We start from the raw sequence: 11,038 nt of genomic DNA on the forward strand, positions 1-11,038 counted from the left end.
CACCTCTCTACAAAATGGTTATTGTAAATAATGCCATAACATGGCAGCCGATCACGGCCAATCAGAACTTACAACATAGCAACTCCTTCACTCAGGGAACTGCAATGCAAGCAGCCAGCTGTCTTGCAGGCAGTCTCCCACACACAGGTAGAAAAAAAACCACTTAAATCCTGTGGCCAATTCTACCCCCCATCCCATCAAAAATTCCAAGAGCCTAAGAACAGGAATGAGATTCCAACATGCCTTCTGTTGGTTCTACTCCCTGGATCTCTCGAAGGTGAGGCCTCCAGCTCCCTGCAATGTTGCATGAGTGTTTAAAGATACTGTTAATATTTTTTTATGCATCATCCCTGACTACAAACCAAATGCTCCATCTGGTACTCAACCAAGAAAGCAAAGTTCTGCTTCAGCACTGGGCGTAAAACTGCAGTTTTGGACATACTAAGAGACAGTCTCAAAATTGGACCTTTCTAAGATATTTCTCAAGAAAAATTTTGACATTGCTTTTACTTTGCCATATATATGCGATTTTTGTTTGTACAAAAATGAGATAGGCTTCTACTATTTACCTGAATGTATACTTTTCTTGTTTATACATAATAGCCAGTTCCTTGATAATAGAATACATTCTCTTGTCCAATACGACTTTGTGTGCTGATGGAAATGTTCTATAATCTGCTCTGTCCAATACAGTAGCCACCAGCCACGTGTGGCTGTTCAGCATTTAAAATGTAAGTACTGTGACTGAGGAATTGGATTTTCCGTTTTATTTCATTACAATTAATTTAAACTTTAAATGACCACATGTAGCTGGTGACTACCATATTTTACAATATAGGAGTGGAATATTAGGCCTGCTGGGCTTATTTATGTTTAGACTCCTCTAGACCCTCTAAGGATATCAAGGCAACAGAAGTTCCTACGTCAACCTTAGACATGCTCACCTTTAAATTCAGAAAAACCTATGTACCTTCTAAAAGCTAGTGAAAGCCTATTCATATAGGCAGCCTGGGAAGAAAGTCACACTAAGGGAAGAAAGAGTCCTCAGGGCAGTTGCTTTCAGGAAAACAGGTAAGATTGAGAAAGAATTGGTGGCTGTGCTGTCCCAGTCCTAGCCTGATGGAGCCACACCTGAAATTTACAACAAAGGGCTTCCTTCCCTCAGCACCAACTTCTGTGTGGAGCCCACTCCTCAGAGCACTGAAGGATGAAGTAACACCAGCACAAGTGGCACTCAGCAGTCAATCATTGACCAACCAGCAGCTCCTGAGCATCTTCTAAGTGCTGGGCAGGGTGCAGAGTGCTGGGTGCTGCTGCACTGCCTACCCAGGTTCCATCTTCAGCAACCTCTGCACACCTGTCAGCAATAACTCTGATGCTACTTCTGAGCATCCAGAACATGGCTGTCCACTGGGGAATTGTAGGGATGATCAGGAGCATATATTTTTATGACCAACTCTCTTGCATTTATGTGCACATCTAAACCATAAGTGGCAGTCTCCTTCGAACGGCCTTGAATTTACCTGACTACAATCTTGGGGAAAAAAATGTAATGCTTTCTATATCTTCAAAGAAACAGCCTACTCCGGAAACTATTAGGTAGTAAGAAATTTTACTGACCATTTTGTGGATAGAAGAACACTTATTACCACCAAAGAAATAAGGGAATAAAAATCCCATTAGACTTTTATGTATCCCTCAAATCCCTCTGTAGGTTCTGGCTCCTCCTGGACCCTTTCCTAGGTGGCTCCTAACTATTCCCCAACTCCCTTTCATATGCAGAGCTATTTGATCTATAAAAGCTCTTCAATGGGGCTTTTTAAAGCATTCATTAAAAAAAAAGTATTCATCCAGCAAGGCCCATTTTCTCCATGGGGGAACATCTGCCCCAAAGAATAGTAAGACTTCTCTATCATTTCATTGGTTAATTGCTGCTTAAACATGTTGCTTTGTTTCGCAAAGAACTCAAGGCAGAAAAAAGTGGTAGCATCAAAACAGGTGAGAACAAAAGTGCCAGGCACTTCCTTGTGTTTTCTATTCTCAGAACTAAAGTTTAATATCTCCTCTTCAACTTCCCCAATAATTTCATTTTAAATAAGTTGCCTCATTCCCTCTCAGTGATTTCCACAGTGGTTGCACAAGTCTGCCCTCCTACCAACAACAAAGAAGGGTTCCCTTCTCCCCACAACCCCTCCAACATTTGTTATTGGCTGATTTACTGACAGCAGCCATTCCTACTGGAGTAAGATGAAATCTCATTGTTGTTTTCATCTGCATCTCTCAAATGATCAGTGATGTTGAACATTTTTTCATATGATTATTTGCTGCTTTTACTTCTTTGTCTGAGAAATGTCTTCTCATTTCAGATGCCCATTTTTGTATTGGGTCTTTATATTTGAGGAGGTCTGATTTTTTTTTTTTTAATTCTTTATATATTCTAGATAGTAGACCTTTGTCTGAACAGCTAGTAAAAATTTTTTCCCACATTGTGGGTTGTCTCTTAGCTCTGCTTGTGATTTTTCTGGTGGTACAGAAGCTTTTTAAAAAGATGAGACCCAAATTGTTGATTCTTTGTGCTAGTTCCATGCTACTGAGGATCTGTTCATAAAGTCTTTTCCTATGCCAATGTCTTCGAGAGTTCTGCCTAACTTATCTTCCACCAAGTTTCTTTTTTAATATATAGATCTTTAATCCACTTGTATTTTTAATTTAGTGCATGGTGAAAGATAAGGGTCTAATTTTAATCTTTTGCAGGTTGAAATCCAGTTTTTCCAACACAATTTATTAAAGAGGCTATGTTTCCTCCAAAGAGGGTGTTTGGCTCCTTTGTCAAAGATGAGATAGCTGAGTGTGCCAGAAGATGTTTCTACATCTTCTATTCTAATGTATTCCACTGCTCCTCAGGTCTGTTTCTTTGCCAGTACCATGCTGTTTTTATCACAGTGGCTTTGTAGTATAGTTTCAGATTGGTGATTGTGATATCCACTGCCATGTTTCTGTTGCCTAGAATTGCTTTTGCTATTCTAGGTCTCTTCTACTTCCAAATGAATTTTTGAATTGTTTTCTCTAGTTCTATGCAATATACTCTAGTTCTATTGAAATCCCTATTTCAATAGGGATTACATTGAATCTGTATAGCAGTTTTGGAAGTATGGCCATTTTCACTACATTGATGCTTCCTACCCAGGAACAAGGATGTTTTTCCATTTTCTTATATCCTCATCTATTTCTTTTTTAAGAGTGTTGTAGTCGTCAGTGTAGAGGTATTTTGTCTCCTTCATTAGATTTATTCCTAGATATTTCATTTATTTGAATGCTATTGTGAAAGGGATTGTATCCCTAATTTCACTCTCAGTGAGACTGTTATTTGTGTACAACAAAGCTATTGAGTTTTGAATATTTACCTTGCATCCAGCTACTCTACTGAATCTGCCAATCGAGTCTAGAAGTCTTTGGGCAGAGTTCTTTGGGTCTTCTATGTAGAGCATCATATCATCAGCAAATAATGACCATTTAATTTCTTCCTTTCCTATCTTTATTGCTTTAAATTCTTTCTGTTGTCTAATTGCTGTGGATAATATTTCCAAAACTATATTGAACAGGAGTGGTGATAACAGACATCTTTGTCTCATTACTGATTTTATGTGAAAGTTTTCAGTATTTGACCACTTAGTATGATGTTGGCTGTTGGCTTTTCATGGATAGCCTTTATCAAGTTTAGATAGAAACCATCTAATCAAATTTCTGTTGGGTTTTTATCATGAATGTGTGCCAACTTTTGTCAAATGCTTTTTCTGCATCTATTGAGATATCATAGTTTTGTCCTTAATTCTGCTAATATAGAGTATTACATTTATTGATTTACATACATTGAACCATCCTTGCATCCCTGGGATTAATCTGACTTGGTCAGGGTGTACGACCTTCTTGATGACCCTCTGTATACTGTTTGCCAATATCTTATTGAAGATTTTTGCATCTATGTTCATTAGGGAGATTGGCCTGCAATTCTCTGTTTTGGTTGGGTCTTTCGCTGATCTTTTTTTTTTTTTTTCCTTCTTTCCCTGGTTTTAAAATCAAAGTAACACTTGCTTCCAGGAATGAATTTGGAAGTATTACTTCTCTTTCAATTTCATTGAAGAGTTTAAAGAGTAGTGGCAATAGTTCTCCTCTAAATGTCTTGTAGAATTCAGCAGTGTTGCCATCAGGACTTGGGCTTTTCTTTGTTGGTAAACTTTTAATTACATTTTCAATTTCACTGATTGTAATTGGGGTGCTTAGGATTTTTATATCTTCTTTGTTCAACTTTGGTAATTCATATGTATCTAGAAATCTGTCCATTTCTTCTATGCTCTGCATTTTATTAGAGTACATGTTCTCAAAGTAAGTATTGATGATCCTTTGGATTTCTGCTGAATCTGTTGTGGCTTCACCATTTTCATTCCTAATTGCATGAATTTGAGCCTTTTCTTTCCTTTTTTTGATAAGATTGGCTAAAGGTTTATTGGTTTTAGTTATTCTTTCAAAAAACCAACTCTTTGATTCATGTTTTTTATCACTCTTTCAGTCTCCATTGCATTGATTTCTGCTCTGATCTTTATAATTTCCTCCCTTGTATGAGCTTTGGGTTTTATTTGTTTTCAAGTTTGATGTTCTGTTGTTTTGAAGGAATTGAATGGGAAGACTGAGGTAGTAAAGTTCATTGCTAGAATAAGTCAGAGATCACAAGTCCAAACACCTATAGGTGAAAGCAGATAACATAAATACATAAAATGTGCCTGGTGGGCAGCTGCCACACAGATCTATCCCCTGTTGTCATACATTAAAGTGAGATATTTGATCCCAGAGCTATTATATTCTCTTGTAAAATAAAAGTCAGTGTCCATTAAATGTTGTAAGTCAAGTAATTTTAACCCTGTAGATCAATATGGATATGAATCTAACCTACAAGCTGCCATGTTGCAATGCCACGGATTAAAGGGCAAACAGAGAGTCACCACACAACTGACTAGGCGCCGGCTGCTGCTTGTGGGTGGCCTTTTGAGAGAGCTACTGAGTTCTGGGATCTTTTATTCTCTTTTCCACAGACATCCTCTGTGTATCCCTGGGTGAGTGGAATTAAACGTGGTAAGAAGGACCTCCCTGTAGGCAAGACCCCCTCCCAAAGTGGATGATAGCAGGACACTGAGTTCTTACGCAGCTAATGAGACAAACTCTTTGGCTTCTCTTTCTCCTCACTAATAAAATTAACTGGGACTCCTCATTTCACTGTCTCTGCAGTTGGGGTGATTCTTTGCATTTGGCAACGTTTTCTCAGAAGTGTCAGTGTCTCTCAGTGCAAAGGACAAGAGCACAAGAACAGATAGGTTGGGACTCAAATCTTGCCACTTAGCAGCTATGATCTCCTTGGATTAGATTTGACCAATCTGGCTTCACTTTTCTCATTTGTGATTTGGAGTTGCACAAATCTTCTTGATAAGATTATTGTAAGAGTTAAGCAAAAGGGGGCCACAGAACTCTCAGGAGAATGCCTGGCACATAAGGAGAGCTCAATAAGGGGACCACGATTAGGACTGCATCAAGGTGACAACTGCTTCATATAATATTTTATATTCTGCTTTTTGTTTGTTCATTTGTTTGAGGTACTGAGGATCAAACCCAGGACTCAGTATGTGCTAAGCAAGTGTCCTACCATTGAACTACAAATTGCACTTGCTGTAGCAGTTCATGGTCTACCTGAAAGAAGAACTCACAAAGTTCTCATGTTGCAGATGAGAAAAACAAGTCCAAGGAGCTTAGATGACTTTCATCTGTTGTGACTTTGCTACTCACTTGTTGTCGGGACCCTGGTAGGTTCTCATAAGACACAGGTGGGAACCAGCTTAGGAAAGTAATGAATGGCCCACAACAGTAGTATCCTGTCTAGGATCCCTGGAGGCATTTGGAGATGAGCCAAGTTGATTCTTCAGGAGAAGCACATATGCCTGACCCACCTCTGGGGATGGCTAGAAGGAATCAATAATTGTCTTTGAAAACATCAGTAACAGTGCATCCTTATTCCAACAAGCCACCCAAGTGCATCCAGCCACTACAACTGGATGAAAAATACCACTTAAAGCCCTAATGAGATTGTTCAGCTGTAATTCTGGGGAGTTCTGAGAGCATTATTAATTACCCCTACTTTTTGTAGTTGTTGTTTGATTTAGGGTTTTTTGTTGTTGCTGTTTTTCATGTGTTTGTTTCAGATTTTCAGTGGACAAACTCCTGCACTGATTAGCTCATCTCAGTCATACATATTGTTACATCCTATTTTTTTAGTAGATTTTAAGCCATTTGCAAATACAAGATTATGAGACTGTATTTGCCAAGCTTTCCTCAATTCACCTGAATTTCTTTCCTCTTTATCCAAAAAAGCACACTTTCTTTTCTAATTCATTCTAGGACTTATTACAACCTATCCAGGGATCCAGAAGAGAAAGAGACCTGATTTTCTCTTTTCTACAAAAATAACTCCCTATTAAGCAATGTGCAAAGCCTTCTGAGGTCAGGAGGTAGTACCTTGAAGAGGCCCTTAATGAAACACTTGGTATATGAGGCACCACCTGCTGTCTCCATCAAGAAAATAAAATGAAAAGTTACCCATTGTTCACACCACAGTAAATTCAAGATGCACCCCATGGCCTAAAAGAGAGAAAATCCCGCTTAAACACCAAATGTATACAAGTAAGATGTCTAGGTGGCAGCAGAGCAACAGGAGACAAACAAGTTCCGCATTCCTGATTGTTTGCAATGGGTGGTGAACACCCCAGGATTATGCTTCAGCCAATCCTCTAGAGGAAGGCATGGTAGTCTCACCAGGATAGTCACACATTCTGGAAATGAGGCCCTATCTCTAGAAGGTGCCTGTGAAGAATGCACAAGTAATATTTGGAAAGGACTGGAACGTGGAGCCAGGTCTTAAGTGAGGAGGAGACTAACAAGAGACATGGAGGTCATTCTTGAGATGCTCTAGTATTGCCTTTTTACAGATGAGAAAGTTGAGGCCCAGGGAGATGAAATCATCAGTTTAAAATCATATAATTACCAGGCGTGGTGGCACACACCTGTAATCCCAGCACTCGGGAGCTTGAGGCAGGAGGATCGCTGTGAGTTCGAGACCAGCCTGGGCTATGTAGTGAGTTCCAGGTCATTCTCAGCTACATAGTGAGAACCTGTCTCAAAAAAACAAAATAAATAAATAAATAAAATAAAATCACAAATTTGCTGAGATAGATGTAGAGCTTCTGTGTGTTAGGCCAGAAGTCTTTGCAGGGGAAAAGCCAAAAACAGAAAGAGGCAGCATGAGGCATCCATGTGGATAAGAGTTTCCATGGCTACTGAAGGAGTGCTATGGGAAAGGCCCTGGGTACTCCAAATGCATCCCTGCCATGTAAGAATTATCCCAGGAAGTAGTGAAGATGACCCCCCAACAAATTGAATGTTGCTTCAAAAATAAGAAAAATAGATGCAGAAAGAGAGAAGACCACTATTGGGTTAGGTCAGATGCCCTACAAAGGGAAGAGCTGAGAAGAAGCACTGGCAGGCAAACTTGGAAGCTGTATGCAAATACAGCATCAGTCTGCTGGAAGCACTGTAAACAGTTCTGATCCACAAGATGCTGCCAGCACAAAGTCTGTTGAAAGAAATAGAGTTATCTTTTGTGGCACCTAAGAATGTCATAATTATCCTAAGGCAGGTGCTAAGGGCTAACTTTGCTAACTGCCCACACTGCAAATAGACATTGGCATAAAGGGATGGCCCACCCATGGGGTCTGAAATTCTCTACCTTGTGAAGGACAATTCATCCCTATGAATAGGAAAGTGTTCCTAAGGAGTCTTCCAATTTAGTTCAGTAAACAGAAAGGAATAGAATAATGAGAAGAATGGGGATGCTGGGCCTTGTTTCCCAAAGTCTAGCAGGGCTCCTACTCAAACCCTGGACAGGGCCCTGAGCAGTTCCTGTGGGATAGGGCCGGTGCATATATTTGGCCCTCTGGTGGGCAGGAGGCCAAATCCATCAAGCCAAGCAGCAATGCCTGCTACAGGCCTAGCCTGATAGATGTGCTTGTGTCACTGAGGCTGAGGAGAACAGAGAGGGCACGTGGATTCTGCAGTTCCACATACCTCCTGCTAGGAATCTGTGGCTCTATGTCATACATGACATTTTTCCTCACAACCAGATGTTATCTGTGCTCACAAAAGATGAGCTTTTCACATCTTCCATTAACTGAACAATAATTCAGTGGGTGAGTGCTAAATCATAGTACCAAGGTCATGAATAATCTGGGTATTGAAGGAAAAGGTGGAAAGAATTGCCCAACTCTGCTGCTGGTAACTTTTCCTCCCAACCAGTTTCCCCCACCCCTTCACTTAAATGATACACTGCCATCACAGCCCTTGAGTATCAATGACTTAAAACAAGAGGAATCTCCATCTGCAGCTACTGGAGGGTGTTGGGCTTCTCATGTCCACCCAAAAGTACAGGCAGATGGAATTGCTCCAATATCCGCATCAGTCTTCCAAGCAGGAAGCAATTCACAATTGAACCTTGCATACTGAGTCAATTTTCCCCTGCTGTGTTTCTGCTGAAGACAGAGTAACCAGGGATGAGGAAGATGAGAATATTTATCACAGAGCAGCGGTAATAAGGATTCAAGAAACTGATTTCCAACTTTAAAACAGCCAGTTACTAGCCATGTGACCTAGGGCAATTTGTACATGCTGTGAACAGTTTCAGTGGTCTCATCTATAAAATCAGCAAACTAGATATGGGTCATTGCGAACATGCTTTCAAGGGCGGGCTTTGTCATCAGGCATAATAAATTTCAGTTCTCAATTCATTGATGGCTCTCAGTCATTGATAGAAAACCTGTTCGCCCAAGGCTTTGGACTATGCAGGACCATTTCATCTCCAGTTAGGAGGGAGGTGTGCAGCAGCAGACTCACTTCACTTCACTTGATCAATGACTTCCTGTCGTCATTGAACTCTGTGGCCCCTGACCTCCAAAGGGCTCAGTCCTGGGGAAAACATTGTAAAAAGTCATTCTGTTTGTCAAACAACACTTTGAGAGCTTCAGGGGGTACGATCATTGAGGTTTCCTTTTTCCTGTTCCTTACCTGAACTGGAAAGGGAAGCTCATGGATCCAAAAGTTTTTTCCAGATCAAAACCCTCCTGACAGACTTTCCATATCCCCACCATCATGCCGACCCTGAAGCATTAAGATGCCAGGCAGAAGTCTCACCTGGACAAGAGCTGACACTCTTTCTAAAAACAATTTGATACAACAGAAGAGAATTTTTCCTAAAAATAAAATCATACCTTTGAAAATAGAAATTCTCCAGCAGTGCTGGTGAAAACACATTGGTGCAGCCTTGCTGGCAGATCATTTGGCAAGATGAATCAAAAGCATTAAAAATGCATATGGCATCCCAGCCAGGAATTCCATTTCTAAGAACTTACGCCACAAAAATTGTCTAAGATATACCGCTCAAAGACTGACGTGCCAAAGAATTCATCACAGCCCTGTTTAGAATAGGGGGGAAAAAATGGAAGCCATAGAAAAGAAGAGAGCAGCTTCAATAAATAACTGATAGAATCACAGGCTGCCACTACAGAATATTGTTCCCAGGAAACTGTAAAGAGAAAGGGGAAAAAAGGATAAAGAAAAGAAGGAGTTAAGAGAGGTAAGGAAGAAAGGAAGGGAGGAAATAAGACGGTATGTATAATAAAATCAGCTTTTTAGACAAGTGTTCTATTTCTAAATTAATTTTATTGGTACATTAAAGGTATACAATATAATGACATTCATCATTGGAAATTTGCACCTTTACATAATCCATCTTGGTTGTTTTTAGGCAAGTGTTCTTGCCATGTATGTTTTGTTTTAAGGGTATTTTTTTTTCTAGGGGGTTTATGGGGAAAGTATGTTGTTCATGCACACACAGTGCTGTGGGTAGAACTCAGGGGCTCACCTATGCTAGGCCAGTGTTCTACCACTGAGCTATAACCCCAGACCAAAAGTCATTTTTATAAAATTATGTGAAGAACCTACTTCAAGAGCTAGTGGTGGGGTTGTATGTGAATCTCGTCTTCTTTTTCTTTTCAGTACTTCTAATTTTTTGCAGGAAATATGAATTCATTTACTCTTTCAATAAATATTTACTGAGCAACTTCCAAGTAGCAAGCACGGTGCTAGGTTGGTTCTGAGTGATGAGATCCCAGTCCACTAGAACTTTTCAACCTAATGCTATCTGTGCAGTTTTTTAAAAAATTATTTTTTAAATGTATTACTTCAGTATCTTTCAGGCTACAATCCAGAAATGTGAGTTATATAAGAGGTTCTAGTCCATAAACTGTCTTAGTAGTACTAAAAGCCCACAAATTTCCTGACTCTTATTCCTTTACTCCAATCCTAATTGCCATTGCAAATCAAGCAAAATCCTTGGACGGGCCAAAAACCCGACCTGTTTTTAGAGATGGCTAAACTTTTGTTAATATGAAAGGCAAATATGGATTGTGCTGGAAACAAAAACACCTGTCATGAGTAGATAAGTAACAAGTGGATGAAGAGTCTAAGGTGACAGTTGTCCAAGCCCTGCTGATAAGTTTGGATGTTTTTTTTAAAACCCACTAAGTTCTCTGTGCCACACTATCCTTATGCAAAAGATGAGAACAATAATACCCCATGTTACTGCTTGATGAAATGAAGAAAAATGTTTTTCCTGCCTACCTGCATGAGGAGTCTGCCAGCTCATAATAAGCCTCCTCTTGAAAATATTTAAATTTTTTTAAAACTTTGTATATGCATATATTCTGGTCACAACCATCCCCCTCACAATGACCCTCTTAAGGGTCCTCCATCAACCTAAGATGGGCCTCAGCAGCCATGCTTTTATCCCAAGACTCTGACTCCTTGGTGACAGCTATTGAACCAGGAGTGAAAAACTGCCTCAGGCAAGGATAATCAAGATCTTTCTCTTAGGATTTCACAATGGGTT

This window comes from Fukomys damarensis, unplaced genomic scaffold (assembly GCF_012274545.1).
Source record: "Fukomys damarensis isolate Sample0158 unplaced genomic scaffold, DMR_v1.0_HiC HiC_scaffold_2, whole genome shotgun sequence".
Taxonomy (NCBI): domain Eukaryota; kingdom Metazoa; phylum Chordata; class Mammalia; order Rodentia; family Bathyergidae; genus Fukomys; species Fukomys damarensis.